General features: G+C 44.6%; 1 long non-coding RNA gene across 1 annotated transcript; it reads left to right on the forward strand.

The window, feature by feature from the left end:
* The first annotated feature begins 112 nt into the window (after window positions 1-112).
* Window positions 113-20,967, forward strand: LOC131420672 (uncharacterized). Its single transcript, XR_009223613.1, has 3 exons — window positions 113-161; window positions 15,522-15,583; window positions 20,915-20,967. It is a non-coding gene; the product is annotated as an uncharacterized LOC131420672 (long non-coding RNA).
* Window positions 20,968-24,997: the final 4,030 nt, after the last annotated feature.

Consider the following 24,997-nt stretch of genomic DNA (forward strand, 5'->3'; position numbering starts at 1 on the left):
CTAATTGCTCTGGCCAGAACCTCCAGTACTATGTTGAATAGGCGTGTCGACAGTGGGCATCCATGCCTTGTTCCTATTCTCAGAGGGATGGCTTTCAGTTTTTCCCCATTGAGTGTGATGTTGGCTGTGGATTTGCCATATACGGCCTTTATTATGTTGAGGTACTGTACTTTCCTTCTATACCCATTTTATTCAGAGTTTTTATCATAAATGGATGTTGGATCTTGCCAAATGATTTCTCTGCATCTATTGAGATGATCATACGATTTTTATTCCTCATTTTCTTAATATGGTGTATCACATTGACTGACTTGTGGGTGTGGAACTATCTCTGCATCTCTGGTATAAATCCCACTTGGTCATGGTGTCTGATCCTTTTAATGTACTGCTGTATTCGGTTTGCCAATATTTTGTTGAAGACTTTTGCGTCTATGTTCGTCAGCTGTATTGGCCTTCTTTGTATTGTCCTTGTTTGGTTTTGGTATCATGGTAATGTTGGCTTCATAGAGTTAGGAAGCATTCCATCTTCTTCAATTTTTTGGAATAGTTTGAGAAGAATAGGTATTAAATCTTCTTTGAATGTTTGGTAGAATTCTCCAAAGAAGCCATCTGGTCCTGGACTTTTGTTTTTTGGGGAGGTTTTTGATTACTGTTTCAATCTCTTTACTTATGCTTGGTCTATTCAGATTCTCCATTTCTTCTTGATTCAGTTTCGAGAGGTTGTAGGAGTCTAAGAATTTATCCATTTCTTCTAGGTTATCCAATTTGTTGACATATAGTTTTTCATAGTATTCTCTTATGATCCTTTGTATTTTTGTGGTATCTGTTGTAATTTCCCTTCTTTCATTTTTAATTTTATTTATTTGAGCCTTCTCTCCTTTTTTCTTAGTGAGTCTGGCTAAGAGTTTGTCAATTTTCTTTACCTTCTCAAAGAACCACCTCTTAGTTTCATTGATCATTTCTATTTTTTTTTTTTCTGTGAGGAAGATCAGCCCTGAGCTAACATCCATGCTAATCCTTCTCTTTTTGCTGAGGAAGACCGGCTCTGAGCTAACATCTATTGCCAATCCTCCTCCTTTTTTTTGCCTCAAAGCCCCAGCAGATAGTTGTATGTCGTAGCTGCACATCTTTCTAGTTGCTCTATGTGGGACGCGTCCTCAGCATGGCCGGAGAAGCGGTGTGTCGGTGTGTGCCCGGGATCCCAACCCAGGCTGCAAGTAGCAGAGCGCGCACACTTAACTGCTAAGCCACAAGGCCAGCCCTCTATTGTTTTTTGAGTCTCCATTTCATTTATTTCTGCTCTAATTTTTATTATTTCCTTCCTTCTGCTGACTTTGGGCTTTGTTTTTTCTTCTTTTTCTAGTTCTGTTAGGTGTAAGTTAAGATGACTTATTTGAGATTTTTCTTGTTTGTTGAGGTAGGCCTGTATTGCTATAAATTTCCCCTTTAGGTACTTTGCTTTTTTAAAAATTTAATCCTCACATCAGCCCTATGAAGTAGATGTTATTATTATCCATTTTGTGGATGAGGAAACTGAGTCCCAGTGAAGTTAAGGTCACACAATTAGGCTGTCTGACTTCAGATTCAGGACTTCTAACACTGTGGTCCTCAAGGAAAGACGTTTAGATTGCACTGCCCCGGGAAGACAAATAGAATATGAAATTTGGCATGAAGAAGAGATTCCAAACGAGGCCTATTCAAGAATGGATGGAATTTGATGGCAGGTTGATTTTCTCCGTGTGAGAGCAGCTCTTGGAGCAGAGAGGGACAGACACAGCCTGTGTCAGGGCCCTGGCTTTTGGTTCCAGATGAGTTCCAACTCTTAAATGGCTTGGGCTTACTTATCTGCACAAAGGAGAAAATAAGTTATTTACCCCTTTGGGTGTTTGTTAGAATTGCTTGAAGTAAAACAGAGGGTTTCCAAATCCTTCAGCTTACTGGGAAAAACACCATTCTTTAATATCCTAATCAAACGACTTAAGCCTCCATCCCAAATTACACGGGGAAGCTAGCTTTGTCCCAGCATTTTCAAAGATTGCCAGGGTGTTTACATTCACATGGCCTGCCTCTCCCTCCAGTTTCTGCTCAGGTCAAATTCTTGAGTGGTCCAGCATTGTTTTGATAGCTGAAGCCCACGGTCCCCTTTCTACACTGCTTCCCTCCATGCCAGACATTGCTCCTTTTTTTTGTTCTCCAAGCAACACCTGTATCTGTTAATTAATGTTATGGTAGGTGGTGTCAGCACATCTGGCGGACTTTTACTGAAGATTTGGGGGCAGCAGAAGGAAATTACAGCTCTGCCTAACCCAGCACAAGCACCTGCCAATAAGTCAACACCAGACAAGTTTCTAACAGGTTGTCTTAAGTATCGAATCCTGCTCTCTCTTCCCTGGGAAGCCCCCTCTCTCCTCAACAACCATTCTCTTTCTTGAAGTTCTAGGGCCACTTCAGCAAACCTCCATTATTTTATTGTGCCAAGCAGGTCCTGCTCTTTTCTGTCCAGTTCCTGGGGCCCATCCCACCTTATTACAAAGAGGGGAGATGCATCTGGCCATTTTCCTCTCTGCTTTGGCCTGTGTGACCATGGGTGAGACATAGAACCATTCTGAGCCTCAATTTACTTGTCTGCATTGGTGGGGGAGTAACCACACTAACCCCAGGATTATTATAAGATTCACTGAGCATAATTCTCTTAGCACAGGGCTCAAAGCTCAATGCCTGTTTATCAGTATTATTTCTCTGACTTTGAAACTTCTGGAGACATTCAGTCTTGTCTCGTTTCCTGCCAGGTAGTAAGTCCCTGCTGTCCACCTCCTCCTGGCCACGGAGGGGTGAGGACTGTCCACTGGGGCCTCCTGAGGCCCGTTCTGAGGCCCGTTCTGAGGCCTTTACCTCAGTTGTGGCTGGTCCTTTCTTCCTGCAGACAGCAGGGAAGAAGCTGAGTCCCCTGAAACCCACCAGGCCTGCCTCTGCCCGGGGTGAATAGGGAGAAAGTGGAAGCCATAGCTGCTGTGGTCTGTTGCTCAAGTGTTTGAATCGTATAATGACCCCAACAGGACATCAGACCACAGACAGTCTCATGGCCCTGGAAACTCGGAGAAAGGGCTGATGAGGGCAGCTCGGATGTTCCACTCATGGTTTCCTTTGGGAAAGACTGGGAGTGGGATGGCAAAAAAGTGAAGGAACAGAATTTTAGCAGTAAAATTTTAAGTCTTTATAACTAATGAAGTGTGTTGTGGATGAGATTTGGTGCTTATAAATAGACACGCAGAGATGTTGGTCAGGACCTTTATAGACACAGGAATGGACAGAGGAAGAGGGAGAGTTCAACAGCCCTGCTGAGATGTACCCCAGAGGCAGGGTAAAAGGCAGGGTAAAAGGGCAGCGAAATCTGTTAGCGGTTCTTCTGAGTTATTCAAACTCCACAGTGAGATGGCCCCTTGAAGTCCTGCAGACTGCCGGTGCCCCACTTGTCCCCTCCCCTGATGCTAGGGTGTGGCCCCCTCTCCTAGGGCCCCTTCTTCTTGGCTGCCTCTCCCAGGACAGGGTGGTAGTTAGGCCCAGCCGGTTCCTGCCCTTTTGCTCTATTGGAGACTGCGCTCCTCCAGCGTTGGTTGTCTGCGTCCAGCAAGTGTTTCACAGTGTGCCTGGCACAGAGGGCCTGCCTGTGTGCTGGAGTGGAAGGAAAGGGCTCTCAAGGGCACCTTCTGTGGTCCAGGAGAACACAGAGCTGGCCTTATCTCTAGCTAATGGCCACTACGTTCCCTAGAGGAACAGGGTATCGGGTGTGGGGGTGGAGCTTGGAAACACGGCTGAGGATAGAAATGGAGCTGCCCTTGGTGGGCAGGGGACTCAGACAGGAGAGGGAAGAGATCCCCCGTTCTGGGGGGTGGGGAGTCTGGGGCTCTGGGGCTCTCCTGGAAGAGAAGATGTGGCAGAGAGGCCAAAGCCCGCACGTGGGACCAGGCACTGCACCTTCAGGTCCTACCTGACTTAGAAGTCCCCTAGTCATTAAGGCTTTATCTTTATTGTTCACATTACTGCTTCATCCTTATGACAATGCCATAGGTAGGTATTATTATCTCTATTGTATAGATGACAAAATTGGGGTTCAGTAAAAAGAAGTGACAGGCATAGAGGGAGCCAAAATTTAAACACAGCTTGACTGACTCCAAACTCTATGTGTCCGAACCCTGTGGTGGGAAGAGATGTAGGTTGGGAGAGATGTTTGCCGGTGCCCAGAAAGATTATAGCTGGTGTTGGTAAAGTGCTAGCCAGCATGTGGAGGGGGCCTGGGGAAGGAGAGGGGGAGATAGGGGATGGAGAGAAAGAAGCCCCCTCCCTCAAAAAGCCCCTCAGGGCTGGGCTGGGCTGGGCTGCCTTGTGAAGCTGCACACCCAGAGGAGGGGACCAAGGGAGGCCAGGGGCAGGACCCTTCTTCCACTCCCAGCTGTTCCAGGCTTAGAGCTGGGAGTCAGGCGTGGGGAAGCTCCTGCTGAAGAGGGAGCATCAGCGGGAACATTGGCTACTGCAAGACAGAAGCAGCCTTGGCACCTGGGTGGGGCCAGGCCTGGGATGGACCAAGGCAGGCTCAGCCTCTGAGCCATCTCTGAGCCCACCCGGGATGCTGCAGGGGGTGAGGCAGTGCTTGGCTCCTAGGAATTATACTGGCAGGTGCTCAGCCAGAGACTATATGTATATTTATTTGTCATTATTGCCAGTATTATGGGGATCACATTCTCTGACTTTTATGCCTTTAGGTTAAAGGGACCTAGGGGAACACATGATTCAAAACAAAAGTTGATTCATCTTTTCAGGTCAAAGAGTTACAAGCATCAGAACTCTCAGGCAAGATCTACCAGTGATGTCATGACCACATGCCTCTATTGAAATTCCTCTTTGCAAGGAAAGTGGTGTGTTGTTCTTTCCAGCAGTGGAAATACAAATGATTCACTTTGGAAATCTCGGCTGTTTTACTGATAACTAATCTGTTTGCTGATAAATGATTACCCAGGAGCCGGGCTGGGGACCTAGAAATCAACGTGCAAAAATTATTAAGTTCTGTACACCCTCTGTGTACAGACCATTGTGCTAAGTGGTTAGGGGTGCTGCAAAGGATGTGGGGGTACAGACTTTGTCCAGTATGGTTTATAGGCTAATAAAAGAACAAAGACAGGAAAAACAACATGAACACATGTAACTATAACAGACAGGATCTGTGCAACTCACACCAGCTGTGGTATGGTTAGGATAGGGTCAGAGACACGGAGGAAGACTTCTTGAAGGGGGTGCTCAAGCCATGTTTTGGAAACGAGAACACACGTCTGGCAGGGAGAAAGGAGGAGGTATTCCTGGTCTGTGGGTGACCCACGGATGCCTTGAAGGAGAGCAGACTCATATTGAAACTGCCCTCATGGTATTTTTTTTTTTTTTTTTTTGGTGAGGAAGATTGTCCCTGAGCTAACATCTGTGCCAATCTTCCTTTATTTTGCATGTGGGACGCTGCCACAACACGGTTTGAGGAGCGGTGTGTAGGTCCATGCCTGGGATCCAAACCTGCGAACCCCGAGCCGCCAAAGCAGAGTGCGCAAACTTAACCACTACGCAAACTTAACTACTATGCCACCGGGCCAGCCCCTCTCTTGGTATTTTTAATGTTGCTCTTGTTCTTATTGGTCAATTCAGAGCAGCCGTAGTGCAAGAGGGATAAGGATATTAAAGAAATAAGAATTAGATCAGAATTTTTGCTTGAGTAGAGGTCAGAGCTGGGTTTTGGAAATGTCCGAAAAATTGTTAGTTTTGTTCCCAGGACGTAATGCTTTTGTGGCTGGATAGTCCATGTGAAGATTTGCTTTCTCTGCTCATGTAAATAGTAGGTGTCCCAGCTGAATAGCTCAGTGATCCCTGCACCTCACTTCTCTGATGGCGGGGATCTTGTACTGCCATTGTGGGCTTTGTAGAACCACTGGAGGATGTGAAGCAGAACAGTTAGATAATCACTGCTGTATTTTAGAAAGATAATTTTATCAACAGACTATGTGAAAACATTTATAACTGCTAGTATTATGGTTGGGTATTAATTTTGAAAAACTATTTAGTCCTTCTCCTCCTAATATCTCTTTCTTAACCCTCTCACTCATGTTTCATCTCCTTGCCACTTTGAGCAAGGTTAGTCTGGGGTCATTGCCCCAGTGAAGGATGCTCCACAGAGAACAGAGATATAAAGGTCCATTTTGCTGGCTTTTGAGTTTCTCAAGCCTAAGCCCTGGGGGTGAAGAAAGGACCCCAACATACACCAGCGATTTGGGAGTACATCATGCTCCACTTGAAGGTCCCTGGGGACTTGTGGCCGAGGGAGAAGGTGGATCGGAGGGAAAGCAAGAACTGCATAGTCATTAAGGGATTCTTGAAAGCAGGATTGTGTGTCCCAGAAGGATGGGAACGGAACCCAATGCTAAGACCCACCGATTAGTTTATGAGACTGGAGAGAGGGGTAATCTAATTCTTACTTCTAGGGTAGAGCCTCAGGAAGGTGACAAGGCCCTAAAGAAATGAATTTGGTGTATGTATAGGCAGACAGGGATGTAGATACAGACTACAAGCTTCCCAGGTGATAGCATGGATTGGGAGCAACAGAACGACTCCCGTGCTGCCAGGAAGGGAAGAAAAGAGTGGCTGGCTTTTAATGGGCTTTGTGGGTGGGAGTGAGGGACAGCTCAGCTGCCATCTGCGTGGACCTATGACCAAGGCCAGATGACACAGTGGTCGTCTCAGCAGATACCAACGTGGACAGACAACTGAAGATTAGAGGCCCTCAAATACACACACACACACACACACACACACACACGTGCATGCATACACCCCTTAGTGCCCTAGAACAAAGATATCACCCTGAATTGATTGAGATAAAGTTTTGACTCCTCTGGCAAAATGAAGGTTAAAATAGAAATTGAGTTATAGAAAAATAAATAAAAATTGCGTACCTGTAGACTAAGATTTGTACCTGCTACTGTCTATTGCTAAATGATAAAGATTTTCTTCCAGTTAATTTACTTGGGGTTCTAACTGACTTTCTAGAAGATTTTGGATAGAATTGGATTGGATTTTTAATGTTACAGCTTTTAGTTCTGATTCTGCATTTTGGGCTCAAAGTTGTATTCCCATAACTCCTGAGAATGCTGAAAAGCAATTATCTGAGTAGCCCAAGTTTATGTGAAGAGTAACCACAGCGAAGAGTTGGACAATTAGTATGTGATGGGTCACGGCCAGGCTTGCTCATGGAAAGTCCCTAAGTGGATGTAAATAGAAAATTCTTAGGTCCTGTAATATAAGTGCAGATAAAGGGAAGTTGCTTAACATGTAGCATTGGCACAGAAAAAAAAAGGAAAGATTGCATAAATATTGTGCAGTAAGTAATTTAGAACTCCAAATTGGGATATAGGCTTGGGGGATGTGGCTTGTTAAGTGGCAGAATTATTGCCTGATACAGTGATATAAATTATCTGAGAGGGGAAAAGATAAAAGCCAGGGAGCCTCTTTGTTCTGTGGCTTACCCAAGATTCCTCACTCCAGGAGATGTTGCCCACAGCACCATGTCAGGTGTGTCTAGTTGAGGAACAAAAGGGGGACCCTGGGAGGCTGGCTGTCATGCTATATTTGTGGTCATTTATTTTTAAATACTCTACGTGTAATGTGATGTGTGTGTGAACAAGTTAATCCAATCTGCTCCAACTCTTTGGGGTGGGTTAATTAGTAGATAAAACAAATAAGTCAGTTCTAGTCTACATCAACAATTTAGGTTGCTTTATTTGCATAAAAAGTGTTAGAAGTAATTTTTATTTATTTATTTTTTTTGGTGAGGAAGACCAGCCCTGAGCTAACATCCAATGCCAATCCTCCTCTTTTTGCTGAGGAAGACTGGCCCTGGGCTAACATTCGTGCCCATCTTCCTCTACTTTATGTGGGATGCCGCCACAGCGTGGCTTGACAAGTGGTGCATGGGTGCACGCCCGGGATCCGAACCTGTGAACACCGGGCTGCCGTGGCGGAGCGCGCGCACTTAACCGATGCGCCACCGAGCTGGCCCCGGAAGTAATACTTGATTTAGTAGAACCTGCAGATTTCTTGGTTTGTTTGGTTAGAGTAATGTGATAGGACTCATTGTCTTGTATGAATAAGGGATAAAAATCAGTAACCCTAATAATCATGCCATCAGTGTAGGGGTGGGGGTTGGAGCCCACTGGTGTGATGTCTCAAGAGATCAGACCACTCCCCTCTTTCCCCCTACCATCCAACCGTAGGAACCCAGTCTTTGTGTCTGCTTCAAAAAGCCTGCCTCCCACATTTGCAGAGTGGAGTGAGAGTGCAAATGGAGACCCACATACCATGTGTCTAAACATTTAAAAGCTGTAAATCCAGCTAAGAAACTATAATATAGAGCATGTTCTATCCTCTTGCTTTGAAAATATATATCTTCAGAGGGGCCCAGAAGGCCAAGTCTGAATATGGAATTCTTGGGCCCCTCAGAGTTCCTGCCTGCTCCCCAGCTCCCTTTCCCTTCTCTGCCCACCCCTAATCTCACACATTAAAGATGCCCAAGCCCACATACCCAATTCTCTATGAAGAGCTGGCCCCTGGTCAATCCTCAGGCCTACGGGTGAGTACAGCCATGGGGCAGTCCATTCAGGACCCTGAGAAAAGGCCTATGCAGGCTCTGGAGATGGGCTCAGGACCCTTGGGTGGGGAATTCTGGGATCCCAGGTATCAAAGCGTGGTCTAGAAGGTGAGGTGTGGGCTTTGGGCGGACACACTCCTTTGGCCAACTCATCGTCCTGTGGGGAGAGGGTGCCCCAAGAGGGCCGGAGAGGCACCCTTTAAGGACAGGGCTTAGGACAGCAAGCCCTCATCTGGGTGTTTCTGCAATTTTTTAGGGGGTGGTGAGGAGGGTTGCAGGAAGAAGAGAGAGAGAGAAATCTCTTCTGAACCACAAATGAGGTTTTTTTAATATTAATTTTGTCTGCAACCTAACAAAGCTTCCTACATTTGGTGAAATTTGGTGTGAGCTGAGACTTGCTTTTATTGCAACAGCTCCACCTGGCAGCGAGCTTGTCTGGGTGGGAATGCACAGCCCCCACTGTGTCCAACCACAGGAGGCTACTGATCCGGATCATAACTTCTGGATGCAGAATCAATCATGGCTGGAGAGTTCCGTTTGCACCTGCTCATCCCCATGCTGCACGTAGTGTGTGCTGAATTAGTTGAGTCCAATAAGAGCTTTCATTTCTCCCCCTAAAGTTGAAAATGGAGTTCTCAAGGGGATGGGATAAATTCATGAACTTAAGGCCCCTCTCCCCCAGTCCACCACGGACCTTTGGCAAGGACTCTTGCCCACTGGTCTTCAAGTGTGGAATGTAGCCTCATCCAGCCCCAGCTAGGGGGCTGAGGAAATAAGGGTAGGTGCATGTGAGCTCCGATAATTCGAGGGTTTTCAGAAAACTGCAACAAGCCAGGAAGGCCACCATGTTCTCTGAGGAGGCAGCAGGGGGAAGGGAGGAAAGTGGGTCTGGGAATCAGCTGGATTCTAGACTCAACTCTGCTGAGAATTTGCCAATGAGTTTGTACAAACCTCTTTCCCTTTCTCGGCCTCAGTTTCCCTATCTATAAAATGACGAGCATGAAATAAATGATCTAAAGTCCCTTCTGGTGCCGAAATTCTTAGATTCCCTTGCTCTCATTGGTAAAGGTGACTTCTATGTTAGCAAGATGAAAACTCCCCTTTTCTCCTTCAGCACAAATGGACTTCATTCTGAAGGCACGATGGGGAGCCTGCGTCCTGGAGGCCCTGGGAAGGCAGCCATGTCCATCTGCCCTGAGTCAACAGGGACAGGAGACCTTCCACTCATCCCTTCATGACAGGCCTTGACTTCCCTGCTCAGCCAGGCAGCGCTCCTGCAGGCTTCAGTGGAACAGGATAATTTCCCTTCCCCTCACCTTAGTTTAATTGAACATTCACTTTGGGGTCTGCATGTCAGTTGATACTCAGTGAATCATGTGGTTTACAGATGTATAGATATAATTTGAATCTGAAACTCCTTTTTTCCAGCAATAGCCCAGAGGATCTGTATACCTCTCTTCAGCTCCCTCCCACTTCAGGAAAGTGATGAATAGGCAAAAGAAAACACGTCCAGAGGGAAGTTGCTGGAGCAAACTCTTCCCGGCTTTAATGTCCTATCAGGTGCCCAGTTTGTCCCCTGCTCCTAGAGATTGTTCCAGATCTTAGATACTCAGCCACTGTGGCCAGAGGCAAATACAGCCTGCACAGCAGCCAGACTAAAAGATCTTCCAGCTACCTTGCTGCTTTTCTTGAGTGCGGATGTCATGAGGCTCACAAGCTTGTGGGGGAGACTAAACGTCTTAATTGCTAGAAGAAAGATCAATTTCCTCAGCCTGGTTTTCATGTCTCAAACAGGCAGTCATGACCTCGAGGTGAGTTACAGGAGGTTAGGAAGAAGCTGTGTTGCAAGTGGTTGAGCCTGAGCAGCTGTCCAACGGCGGAGGCAAGCCTGGTGTCACATGGCCCCTTCTCTTCCGGGGGCACACTCCACCTTCCTCTTTTTCTGGTGTCCACATCAGTTCTCCTGCTGCCCCTCTCTCCCTCCCTCAGCCCCCTAGGTCAGCTCAGGCCCCACAAGCATTTCTGATCATGACCCTTCTCCTCCCTGGGACCCACTCCTACGCTCCCTTGTGAGTGTCTTAGGGGGCTGTTTGCAGAAGGACTGTAGAATGAAGATGCCAGAGGGCCTCCCACCTGAACACAGGAAGTGAGCAAAGGAGTTGGGGGGATGTCTGTTTTTCAGGAAGACAGTTTGGTGGGATTGTTTTAGTTAATGGGTGCAACCTTCTTTGACAAAGTTATGAAAAACGTCAGTGTACTTTAGACCCTGGTTTCCTTTTCTGAAACATCTTTTTCACTGTGCTTCAGCCCCCACAAACCCAACTCTTTCCTATGAAAACCTCTTTCCATGAAAATCTCCCCCATCATTTCTTTATTCTGCTAAGGTTTAAAGTCAGTGCTTCACCCTCCTCAGGGATATTTGTATTTTAAGCCTCATCACTAATTATGGAGTGAATGCAAATCTCTGTCCCCTGTTAAAGGAATTTTGGGCATATGCCAGCCCATGGGGAGGACTCCAGAAGAGGGATCACCTTCTATGATGTTCAGATCACACTTGGCATTGAGCTTCCTGTGCCATAAAAGGTCAGTTCAAAGTCTGCTGATTGGCCAAAAATATTTTTTTTGGTCTAAGAATTTTTGAAAACTTTTTTCTAACACCGTATTCTGGGATGCTAACTCAAGGGGAGTAAACTCTCCACAGATTATTTTAAAATATCACTTAAAATTTGTAAATGAAGGAAATGATTCCATCCTCTACTGGGACAGTTTACTTAGCTAGGTCATCTTACACTAAATGTGGACTATTTTTAATGGGTCATCTTGGGTAGCATTACTCACTAGTAATTGATGTAGATGGAGAATATTTAGCTGAAAGAGACATAAAAGTCGTTTATTCCTGGCTACTGGAAGTGTGGTTCATGGATCAGCAGCATCGGCATCACCTGGAAGCTTATTAGAATGCAGGCTCCCAGGACCCACTCCTATGTCTTAATGGGATCTCCCAGGTGATTTGTATGCATGTTAAAGTTTAAGAAACAAACGTGTCACCTATCAGAATTACCTGATATCCTTTAAAATCTACAGATACCTGTCGAGTGTCCACCCCCAAAGTCTGTTTCAACATGTTTGGAGTGGAGCCCAGTGAACTCTGTATTTTTAAAATCTGTCCAGGAACGGCCAAGTTCAGGAACTATCAGTCTGGTCCATCTTCTGTTCTCCTGATAAGGAAAATGAAGCCAGAGTAGAGAAATGACCTATCCAAATTATCAGCAGATTAAAACCCCTTGACTCCCAGGCCAATCTAGCCTATACCAAAAAATTACATTATCATACAAGATGGAAAAGACTGTGTGCTTGTGCAATTTGTCCCAAGAAATAGAAAGGATTTTGCTTGACACAACACTGAAACTTGGTAGCAATGCATAGGAATTAGAGGAGTTGAGAATGGCTCTCAAGAAGCTTCTAATTCAATGAGTCAAAGAAGATGGTTGCCAACCCAATAAATAAAAACACATGTAAGGAAAGGAACTTGTAAATGCATTTGCCACTGCAGACTCGTGTATGTGCATGGACGTGTTGGAATTGTTTCCTCCTCCGTAGTCCCATAGCATTTCGTTTCTGTTTCCCTAGTGGACCACTTCCAGCCTCCACTGTATCAGAACTTGTAATGTGTTAAGCTTTGCACCCGGCCCACGAGCAACAGAATACAAACCCGTTATTAATGACCTTTGTGGCTGGGCTGCCAGTGCTCTGCACACAGTAGGAACTCAGTAGCATTTGAGGAATGGAATGCAGGGAGGGGTTCATCCTTGAAGAAGTCATTTGATCAATCCCTTAATAGTCAATATGTGCATTACCATGTGTGTGGTGATGGGTTGTAATTAGTATTTGGGTGGTGAACATGATGTAATCTATGCAGAAATAGAAGTATAATGATGTACACCTGAAATTTATACAATGTTATAAACCAATGTTGCTGCAGTAAACAAAAATAAATAAATAAACAAACAAACAAAAATGTGCGTTACACTGAACTGAGTGGTGACTAGAATACCAAGTTTATAAAATACAGTCCTACCCTAAGGATATTTATAATCTAGTAGGGGAGACTATGCAGGCTCTCTTAAGAAATCTAACCAAGATTACAAGACGATATGTAATAAGGGCCAATTGAAGAATGTGGCATCAAGGTTTCCAACCCTATCAGACCCAACATTCTCATTTTATAACAAATAGTTTTAAATGGCTCCTTTATTTTCCTGAAATAGCATCCATGAATAATATAACTAACTCACACATGAATAATATAACTCAAAATTGGTATAATGAATTCCTTAACTCTGAAATAAAGAAATAAAATAAAAGTAATTTGTGATAAAACACTATGTGTTCTAATATATAAAAGCTCAGGCACATTTACACCAAAAAACATAATGAAGGGGCCAGCCAGGTGGCATAGTGGTTAAGTTCACACACTCCACTTCAGCGGCCCAGGGTTCACAGGTTTGGACCCCAGGCACAGACCTATGCACTGCTTATCAAGCCATGCTGTGGCAGGCATCCCATGTATAAAGTAGAGGAAGATAGGCATTAGTCCATCTTATATTAGTCCATATTAGTCCAGGATACCAGTCCAGGGCGAATCTTCCTCAGCAAAAAGAGGAGGATTGGCAATAGATGTTAGCCCAGGGCTGATCTTCCTCACCAAAAAAAAAAATGAAATAGTCAGGTATAAAATCGTTGCTATTGGGACAGCTACAAATGCAGGCTGATACTGATACATTGTTCTGGAGACTGAAATACTGTAAGCAGCATTACCGTGGACAATGCATGTTTCCAAAGTGATGAACAAGGTAGTTTTGAGCAAAACAAAGCACAGTTTTCCCTGAATTTTCACAGAAGTTGAATTCCTAGAAAATTCAGTGTATATGAAAACTGTGCAAGCAATACTTCGTGTCTATATGTAAAAAAGAATTAGGTTCCAGGCTCAGATAATTCAAAATAGGTTTTTCACCTACCCTACTGCCTGGCAGCACTTTAGAATGTCATGGAACCTATGAACCAAGTCTTCCTGTATGGAGCTGTCCTCTACACTGCAGGCTGTCCAGCATTGTCCCTGCCCACTGATGGCAGGAGTGCTCCTGCCCAGCGCCCATCTTTGTGACAACCCCCAAAGTCCCCCATACATTTCCAAAACACCTGTAGGGGGCAACATGACTCCCACTGAGAGCCACTCACTGGTAGAGAAGGTAAGTCGAGGTAGGGTAAGTTCTCAAACTTCAGTGTACAGAGGAACCCCCTGGGGATCTTGCTAAAATGCAAATTCAGGAGGTCTAAGGTGGGACCTGGGACTCTGTATTTCCATGACAGCCCCAAGTGATGCCCAGACCAAGGCTGGAGAGATCAGAGGAGGAAGAAACGATTTTGGGTTGAGGTAGCACAGACTTTGCAGAAAAGAAGGGAACACAAGCAGGGCCCTGAAGACTCAACGGACGTGGAGCTGATGACGTCCCATGAGGCCCAGGCAGTTGGGAGGCAGCACTGGAGAGGTACCGGTAGCAAACGGTGCCCAAAGCGAGTCAACAGCCTTGGGCCAAGAGTGGCAGGCAGTGCTGCTCGACAGACAGGGTAAAAATAGCATCTCCCTATCGGGGTTGGGTCCGCCAGACGCTGGTGAAGTTCATTTCTTTCAATAAATCCAGCAGCTTCCCCTTTGATAAATACTGTCAAGGCTGGAACATGTGGTGCTAACAAAATATGGTTTTAATTTGGGGCTCGCTGCACTCATGGTTAAATACTGTGCATGTGTATACAAAAGCCGACTCACACGGAGCCAAGTTAATATGCCTGGGCTGAAAATGGCTAAACCCAGGAGGATTCAGTTATACAGATTTTGCTGCTCTGAAAGGCAAGCTAATCACCATCATCAATTTTAATGCTCCAAGACTTCTTGTGGGCATGGAAGCTTTTAAAGTTCAGCCCTTCGTGTATTTGTATCCAGGGCAGAAGCAGCGCACATTTGTTTTCCTGTTATGTTATGTCTGCTTTATTGTCATATGTTGTTTGACATTCAGAAAATAACACGCTGTTTTAATCAACAACTCAACACGGCATTAAAACTTGATGGTCCATAGCTTCGTAGCAAAGGGAGGTGGGGATGGAGGAGGGAGGCAGAGTGAGGAAAGGAAATGAGAATCACAGTTTAGCAACAGACCGAGACTTGTTCTGGTGGGATTCATTGCTGGGAACACAGAAACTCGCAGTGTTTTTCTCAGTCTGCATGTGTCAGTCTTGGAACAGCCTCGTGAAAGAAGGAAACTGGCTGAACAAGTTTTTGTCTGGCCTCGGAGGTGGACATACTGCTGGTAACTGGACCTCCAGCCCGTCGTGAATAATGAAGCCTGCTCCGTCCAGAGCGTAGGTCACAGGAACTGCAGCGAGGCAATTTCCAAGCAAACCAAAGATTTTAGCACCTGGCCAGTAATCTTATTGGGGAAACAAACAAAGCTGAGAATGAGGTCAGCCACCGATGTCCTCAAGGTGGTGGGACGCAGAGAAAGCAAAGAAGCTGTGTGGGTGGTGGGAGGGCAGAAAGGTGGGAGAATCTACCAGAATATCTCTACCCTTCAAAAGACCAGCTCATCAGGAAGGTGAAACAGGAAAGTGAGCTGAGTTGTTGCATAAAACAAGTAAGGAATGGACTGATTTCCTGAAAAGACTAGGAGTTTATCACAAAGGGAATATGGGTATGAAAAAAGCTGATGGGAAGTCCTCTTTCTAGAGGCACCGGCCACGTTGCATTTCTAAATTTGTCAGAGGTATAATTCTCTTTTTATTATTACAGGTAATCGTAGTGACAGAAAAAGCCTGAAATGCTGTGAGCAGTGACTTCTCAGTCAGTTGCTGGTGAGTGAGTGAACTTCTGGGGAGCAAAGCTTTGTGGGAATGCTTAACATTTGAATATCCATGCTTATTTTAAATTTTTGTGGCAAAAGTGAGGCATGCTTTATTGTAGAGAAATGTAAGATACTAAAAAGTACAGACATTTTTGAAAAATCAGGGAGATTCTTCTTAATTATTGAGGGAAGTCATTCACTGGGATGTCTTAGAACAATCAGGTTCAAGTTAGAAGGTGCTTAGGAGCAACTAATGAGGACTGAGTGAACTGGGAAACTCTCAAGGTATTTTTCCAGTGCTTTCTGGGGTCTTCTATGTTTTCTCTGTTTTTTTTTTCTTTTTTTGGTGAGGAAGATTTGCTCTGAACTAACATCTGTTGCTAATCTTCCTCTTCTTTTGCTTGAGGAAGATTAGCCCTGAGCTAACATCTGTGCCCATCGTCTTCTGTTTTGTATGTGGGTTGCCACCATAGCATGGCTTGATGAGTGGTATAGGTCCATGCCCAGGATCTGAACCTGTGAACTCAGGCTGCCAAAGCAGAGTCCACAGACTTAACCACTATGCCAGGGGCTGGCCCCTCCTCTGGTTTTTTGGAGGTGGAGAGAAAAGGAAGTCTCCATCTTCCCTCACCCAATGCTGCTAGATAGTTTGGAGCCATGGGGGATGCTGGTCAATTGTCGTCCAAGCCAAGTGGACATTTGGAAGCACTGCTGCATTTGGCCCTGTCTTCTTTTTCCTTGGATTGCTTCCTCACTAACGGAAGAGATTGAGAGGAGGGCCTGGCCATTTATCTGGAAAAAGAATTCAGACCTCTAATGGTATAGAGATTATGTACCCTTAGAAAGGGCAGGGAGAGGAGGATTTGTTCCCGTGCATTCATCACAGTGATGAAATGCTATAGGGACAAGAGGTCACTGGGCATTTAACCCAAACCAAATTTAGCAAGTGGAACAAGCCTCTAATTGGAGGCCTGGATTCCACATTAAAAGCCATTCTCCACCTGATACCTTTTTAAGATACCGCTGTGGTATCTAAATTTCATGGATTTCACTCATTGCAGGTCCCCAAGCACACTAACCATGAAGCAATGATATAGCACAGCACCTGCTTCCAGCAGCCCTGAGCCATGAGGCTAAGTGGAAAAAGAGGCAGTGTTTTTCCTTTAGGCTCCTTGTCTCTCTGGTTTATAACCTTTTAACCCACTCTGGGTATCTTAGTTCCAGTCTCCTCTAATAACCATCTTCGTGGGCTTCTGTTATTTATGCCTCAGTGCTTGTCTGCCATCCCAGTGAATAAGAACCCAGGTATTTATCAAGGGGACCGCCCCTCCCCAACTCTCAGTTCCAGCTATTTATCAGGGGACCACCCCTCCCCCACTCCCAGTCAGATAGTTATCAAGGGACTGCCCCTACCCCACTCTCAGTTTCTGATATTTATCAGGGGGACTGCCCTTCCCCAATTCGGTTCCAGATATTTATCAGGGGGACTGCCCCTCCCTGACTCCCAGTCATGAGGGTCCCGTGAAAGTGACACCCCTCTGACTGCAGAGTGGAGTAGGTGAGCCAGCTTAGGCCAATCATTTCATGCTGTTTCATGGCCAGGTGATCGGTCCAGGGATAGGCACAGGACCCAGGCAGAACCTAGGAGAGGCAGTGAGATTTTTGTGGGTACTTCTGGGAAACAGGTCTCACTTTCTCCTCTGTACTGGACACCTGAGTGGAAGCAGGGCTGAAGCTGCTACCATCCTCTTGCAGTCCCAGGAAGCCGAGATTAATTCTATCAAAGCAATAGGGAGGTCTGAAAGCTGGGAACAAAAACAAAAAGCAAAAAAACCTGTGTTCTGATGACACTACGTGAGCCGTAAATCCAGCTATGCCTGGAGCCAGCCCTTGCATGGAATTTTAACTGAGGCTTGTCAATAAATTCTCCTTTTGTTTAAGCCAAAATTGCAGCAGGTGTTCTGCCACTTGCAAACAGAAGACAGATACACCCAGGAACGTCTTGTTTTTTTCTCATTAACCAGTATCAAAACCTGCTTTCAGGAAAGGATCATCCATTCTAAATTATGAACAACTGATAATGCTTCAAATATGACTCCTTCAAGAGAACTTTCAGTTTTCAGCAATAGTTCAGCAAATATTGAGACCCTTCTGGTGCAAAGAGACATGGGATAGTGTGGTAGGAGGAAGGGACAGCCAAGCTTTCCCACTAAACTCAGTATTTTAGTGTCTAATTTTGGCCATTCAGATCAGTTCCAACTTCTGATAATGGCAGTGTAAATTGTATCTGACTAACCCTCCTGCCAAAGACAATTATAAATTCTGGATCCAGAACAAAATAATAACAAGACCTATTTTAAGGTCCTGGAGAGCAAACAAAATGATTTAGTTTTGCAGACAAAAACTGGTGAAGCTATGACCCTTGACAAAAGGGAATCATACTGGGTGAGATCCACGTTAATCAGGTGTTTCCTCTGACAGCACTATCCACTTCCCATGGTGGATGGAGACAGAGTACAAGCAGAAATTGGCAGTTGTACTGAGCTGAGAAGTCAGAGTTGGAGTTTGGGGCTTCCACAGCAGCTGGAAATTGGGGAGGAGGGAATCCCAGAAAGAAGGGAGCCTCAGAGGGGGAGCTACCGAATCTATGCACAAACTTCCCTCAAATCCTCAGCTGACTCCTGAACTGTGAATGTGCAGAGGGGAATGGCAAGGAGCCCAGAGGAGAGCAACAGCTGGAAAGCTGAAGGGGCTGCTGCCATGTCTTGGGAGATGGAGCCTAAAGTCCAACTCCCACCAAGTTAGAGGGGCATGGTAAACCCCTTAGACTTTCCATTGAGGCCACAGAAGGGTACAACTTAGGAGTAAAGGCTGTGCCCTAGGAATAAAGGCAAAACCGAAATGGACCTGCCTCAGCAAAGCCTAAAACCTTGTCTCCACTGCTGCACTAGTCAATATAGTAACCTTTAGGTACATGTGGCCTTTGAAATTTAGTTAAAATTAAATTTAAAATGTAGTTCCCCAGTCACTCTAGCCACATTTCAAATGCTTATAGCCACTTGAGGTTAATGGTTACTGTATTGGATGTCACAGATTATAGAACATTCCTATCATTGCAGAAGTTCTATTGGATGACGTGGCTCTGTAGGATTAAGATAATATGCTAGTGATTTAACTGCTTGCTAGAATAAATCTCAAGTTTCTTCTAAGGATGATAGCAGAATCCAAATTCTCTTTAATTTATAATCCATAAAGCTCAATATACAATGGCAGAAATTATTAAATATGCAAAGAAGAAGGAAAATGTAACCCATAGTGAAGAGAAACAATAGTCAATAAACACAGATCCACATATGACCCAGGTGTTAGAATTAACAAAGACTAAATAACCATGATAAATGTGTTAAAGAATCTATGGGAAAATATAGCAGATTAAGAAATGGGAAATTTCAAGAAAGATATGGAAACTTTAAAAAAGAACCAAATGGAAATTCTGGAACTTAAAAATACAATATCTGAAACTGAAAACTCATCGGTTTGGAATTGACAGCACAACGAACACAACAAATGAAATTATCAGTCAACCTGAAGACGGTTCAATGGGTATTATCCAAACAGAGAGGAAAAAAAAGATTAAAAGAAAAACAACAGGCCTCAATAACCTGTGGGATAGTATTAAGCAATCTAACGTATATGTAATTAGAGTCCCAGAAGGAGAGGAGAGAATGAAGTACAAAAAGTATTTGAAGAAATATTGGCTGGAAATTTTTCAAATTACGTCAGAAACAGTAATCTCAGCAAACCCCAAATAGGATGATTTTAGCCATTTAGATGTCTTTGACCTAAAACCCAGCCTCACCCATTCGCTGACAAGATAAGGAGAACTTCAGTAAGTACAATAGGGCCTGAGGTAAGGGTAGAAATATTCAGAGGCAGTGCTGATGCTGACAGAATTCCAAAGGTCTTCCCAGAATTTTGCTGACTTTGGAAAATAACTCCAGAATACACTTTTCCTACCTAATGATCTGACATTCCTCTTTCAGGGCACCCTGAGTTGGGGGTCTCCACACATTTTGAAAGTGTTATGTTGATTTGACTCCAACTTAGATTCGGCTTAAAGGAAATGTTATATTTAGAGGGAGGATAACAATGATTTCTGAGAGTTAGAGAAAATGGGGTGGGGGTGGGGGAGAAGCAAAGGAAAACTAACCCAAAGCACAAATAGCACCATATCAGGAAACAGTTTGAGTGAGTGGAATGAGGAAAAGATTGGCAGGAATTACCCCCAGTGACACAAATTCCTGCTGGGCCCTCCTTAGTTACAGGGGTCAGGCACATGTGAGTATGAGTGGCAAAATAATAATAATCATCATTTTAAAAAACTGTACCAAACTGATTTAAATATGAGGAAATTTGTTATCTCATGAAGCTGAAATACCAGAGGCGGGGTAGACTCGAGGGCTGGTTGGTTCAGCAGCTCAACGATGTCAACAAGGACCCACCTTCTCTCCTTTCCTGTTCTGCTCCTCTCCACAAAGATTTCATCTTAAGATTGTTTCTCTTAGGGTTTTAAGAGGGCTGCTAGGACGCGGGGCTACGTGTATAGATTTACTCACATCTAGCAGGAGAAAGAAAAATCGAGAAAACTCCTCCCTCAAGCAAAGAATATAAATCCTTCACTTTAGTCTGATTCAGCCAACTTGAGTTGTACCTATAAAGAAAAAGGTGTTTATCTTAGATTCTAGCAATAAGATTTTTAGAACAGATATGTGATGGTAACTTTAAGCCTGAGTTTCCACCCAGGTTCCTAACAGGGGCCTCTGATATCAGGAAGGTTCTGGAGTTACTTATCTTGATAATTTCGAAGTAAATCTCCCGTAGCAACAGTAAATTACAGTTTTGTTTATGTTGCTAAAGAGTCAACTGACAAGCCCATGAAGTTGCTGTTGAAACTGATTGCCCGCACCATGGGGCTTTCTCTAGTATCAGAAGTTCTCCAGCCCCTCAAGACAAGGTCTGATAGGCGGCAATGTGTGTGTTTGAGGCAGTTTGTAAGCATTTTAGGTGATAGATGATAATAAACATAGTGCTAGTAATAGTGTCAATCCACTCACAGCACCACCCAAAAAATCTTGAGGGCTCTAAGGACAGCAAGAACAATATCCAAAACCATGAACGCAAAACAAAATGGCAGAGAGAAAACTGAATTGAAAATTATGGGAAGAGCTTTGACTGAAAATATCCAAATGGCCATAACTTCTTATGTGACTAAGTCATCCTGTTGCGGAGAGAAACCAGTCTGCTATGTGTGTTTTCACATGTAACTGGATTTGTGTTCTAGGTTGGCCTATCCATTCTGGGGCACGGGTCTACCTCTCAGGGAGTGAGAAAAACAATAACAAACATGTGTGATCTATTCGTCAAGATGAGGTCACAGCCTGCATTCTAAGAATTAGTAATCAAGTCACAGTGAAAGGAAAAAGACTTCCTGGGAAGGTGAAAGGGAAAATTGGTAAGTTAAGTTTTACTGTTTACATACTGACTGTTATTTTACTTAATAGTACCTGCAGAATTTGTTTGGCCATCCAAGGGGCAACTAAATAGTCCTGAAAGTTTAGTTCCATGTCATCTCTTTTATTAATAACAGACATCAGTTGCACTGCTGTCCACCTGGTGATCTTAGAGGCACCCTGGCTGCCCAATAACCTCATTCATTGCCCCGAGAATGGGTGAAGCAGAGGGTGGATACCCACGCGGATGTGAAGCAGGAGTAGAACAGCACAGGGAAATCTTTGGAGGACAATAGCAAGTACAAGGCCGAAGGCTGTGGTGAGAGGCAGGCATAAAAAACCATCTAGAGAACTCTGGCCTATAACAATCCTTGGTGGGAGGATTATTTTTAAACCATAGTGTTTGGCAAACATGGAAACAAGGAGACAAAGGTAAAAATCATGCCAGACTCAGCAAACAGCAGCTGAAACCAAAGAATCCCAAAGATACTCCTGAGTGTGGAGAAAATACTGCTGCTTAGGCATTGTTCTCTAGAGCCAGAGCAGACACACAGAGGGTCACCATTGAAAGTGAAGGACAGTTAGAGTTGGTGTATATGTATGTCTTTGAAAAGCAAGAATAATGCTATCTGAACACATTTATTTTGAATCTTTCTAATGGCAACTCTTTTCACAAGCTGTGACCCAAACACACTCAGATTGAAGCTTCTCTCTTTATCCCTGGTCACTTCTGTTGCCTTGGCTTGCATCAGGGGCCTTGGCACCTCAGCCCCTTGGACAAACTCTGTCTCCTTGCTTGAATTAAAACTGATCTCTACCTAGAGAGTGTTGCTTGTTTTGCAGCTCTCTTATGTATTCTTCCACATCCTACACACCCAAGAGGAGGGGGTAGGAATAGCCTGCTCTTCATTCCCTGGTACGGCATCCAAACATTCCTATAAAAATGGCTGCTCTTCTGAAGTTCTGGTGTTGCTAGCATCTGCTGGCCTCCCGGACACTCCCTCTCATTCTCCAAGGACTTACCTCCTAGCTCACAATATTCCTTCACACCTCAACCCTGCCATCCTCCTAGGAGATGTTACTGTACCCATAGATGACCTAGTCAATACTCTACCCTCTCAATTCCTTAATCTACTCCACCACCTCCAGTACCCACTTCTCTGTCATACCCTGGACCTTGTCATCTCTCAAATCTCCCACTCTGACCACAACTCCCTCTCACTCTGGTCTAGTCTGCTTGCTCACCTACTCTATGCCTCACCTTACTGAGGCCCTTAGCCCCCCACCCCTCTCCTTTTCCTTCTCCATCAACCCACTCTTTGTTTCCCTTTGAAGCCATGTTAGATTCCATGGTCCATTATCTCAATCACTCTCTTGCCAACACCCAAAACTTACTGGCCTATTTTGTCCTTTCATCACACTTACCTGTGGAAAAAAAATCAATCCTGGAAGAACTCAACAATATACCTTCTTCACATCTCTTCCTAGGCAGCAAAGCACAACTGGAGAAAATTCCCCAGCCTAGCAGAGTCATCCCTGTTATCACCTCCACTGACTCTCAAACAACCTCCACCCCTGGGCAATCCCACTGTGCTCTTGTCCACTCACCTCTCAGTCTCTGAAATGACCATTTCACATTTTCTGCTCAAAGCCTTGAGCCCCCATCTCATTCCTCACTAGTGGCAGATGTTTTTCTCCTACTTCACAGAAAAAATATAGGCCCTTGGGTGGGAATTACCTCACTTCCTGCTACCTGCACATATAAACCAACCTGCACCTGTACTTGAACCTGTGCCCATGCTTTGTTCTTCCCTTCTGACAAAATGGAAGCGATGTCCCTCCTCCTAGAAAGGTCAGTTCTCTTCCCCGTGCCATGGATTCCAACCTCCTCAGAAAAAGTGTGTGACCAATTATCCTCCTTTCTATCCTTGATCTGTTCCCCTCTAGTGGATTCTTCTCATCAGCATCTAAACATGCTCTAGACACTCCTATTCTAAACAAATCCTGTTTCTGGATCCCAAATTTTCTTTGTGGTTCTACTCATTTCCTATCCTCTCCTTTACACCCAAACTGGTTGGAAGCCTTGTGCACAGTCATTGTTTGCCCTTACTCAACCCCTCTTTACTCATCAGCCTCCTCCAACCGGCTTCCTCCCCTACTTCTCCATTAAAACTACTTATCGAAGTATCCAGTGACCTCTATGCCTCTAAGTCTCATGGACACATCCCAGGCTTCATATTGTGTGACCTCTCAGTGGACTTTAACAAAGTTGGCCTTTCTTTCCTTTGGGAAAAACTATTTTTCTTGGTTTCCAAGCTACCATACTCCCCTGGTTTTTCTCTCACCTCTCTGGCTCTATTTCCCTGTCCCTTTGCCAGATTGTCCTCTTCTACTTGACCTTTAAATGTTGGAACTGCTCAGGTTCAACCTGAGATCCTCTTCTTTTCTCAGTCTGCCTGAGTCATCTCATCCACCTTCATGACCTCATCTCTAGGCCAAGAGCCCTCAAATTTGTACAAGAGCCCAGACTTTTCTCCAATCGCCAGAGCCATCTGACTACCTGCTTTACATCTCTGCTTAGATGCCACCAGCACATTTGTTTAGAACTAAACTCACGGCCTTTCCCACCACGCCAGAGATCTTGCATTTTCCTCTCCAGATCTACTCTCCACCCAGGTAGCTGACTTGGTTGACTATATCCATCAGCTCCCTTGTGTCTGGTTTCCACTTGGGTTTGGCCACTGGGGATCCCTGGCAAGAGATTGGAAATCCGGGAGAGAGTGAGGCAAGGTGTTTATTCCCTTAGCTCGCTCTCTGTGAGGCTGCCACAGGCTGTCTGAGTCCCTTGACTAAAGGTCACTGCTTCTCTTAATGGAGCTTCTCCACATAACCCTCCTCCTCAAGTCTAGGGCAGTAATGCTCAGCTGCTACTAGCTCCTGGTTATTGCCTTCTGTCTTGTGATTTCCCTATACCCCATCTACACCACTGTAAATAGTTCCCTCTTTAAATTATCCTAATGTGAGCACACAACCTGTTTCTTTCTGGCATTCTGACTGATACAGTGATCAATACTGGAAGTTGCACCAGGAAATAGACCCTCATAATGAGATTCTAGGATTGAGTTGATCATGTTTGAGGAGCTGAAGGATAATCTTGTGAAGGATACAGAGGTTCAAGGGATGGAAATAGACACTAGTGGTCTATGCATGCAGTAGTATCACAATCATTCAGATTATCAGTGCTCATAGCATGGGAGGAAGGGTAGTGGAGGGCAAGACATTGGGAGATCAAGAGGCTGTGGCACTTTAGTTGCTCTGTCGAAGATAGAGATTTTAAAGATTATGGAGTCACCTAGTTTCTTCTTATAGCTCTGGAGTGCGTATATAGGCAAAAAGATAATTAAGAGCTATGAATATATATATATATATATATATATATATATATATATGTAAGAACACCTGTGGAGAATCAAGCCTCCATGGCAAGCTTGAAGGAATCTCTTGTGCTACAGTCCTTACAGTTAACAACCAAGACCTGGGCCTCATTGCAAGGGTTGCAAGAGTTAAAGTGCCAATTAAAATTCAACCTTTCCAGGTCTCTAATGCCAGCATAATGCACCTTGTGGGACATGGATGAGGCTGAGAACTTTGACCTCTAAATTTCCCTGAGCTCTTTTTCTGCAAAAAAGCTTTTTCAGTGACTCTACCTGGAACTGTTGCCTCAAGAGCTGATGCTTATGCTCCTCAAATTCACTCTCTCTCTTCTCTTTGCCTCCTGCTCCATAACAAGAGCTAGATCCCAATATAGTCCAGAAAAAAAGATGTCTGTCCTGCTCCAGGATAAAATAGCCTATCCATTGAAAGAGTTACAAGACCTTGACAGACAGTATCTGGAGGAGGCGGAAGATCATATG

This window comes from Diceros bicornis, chromosome 23 (assembly GCF_020826845.1).
Source record: "Diceros bicornis minor isolate mBicDic1 chromosome 23, mDicBic1.mat.cur, whole genome shotgun sequence".
In the NCBI taxonomy this organism is placed as follows: domain Eukaryota; kingdom Metazoa; phylum Chordata; class Mammalia; order Perissodactyla; family Rhinocerotidae; genus Diceros; species Diceros bicornis.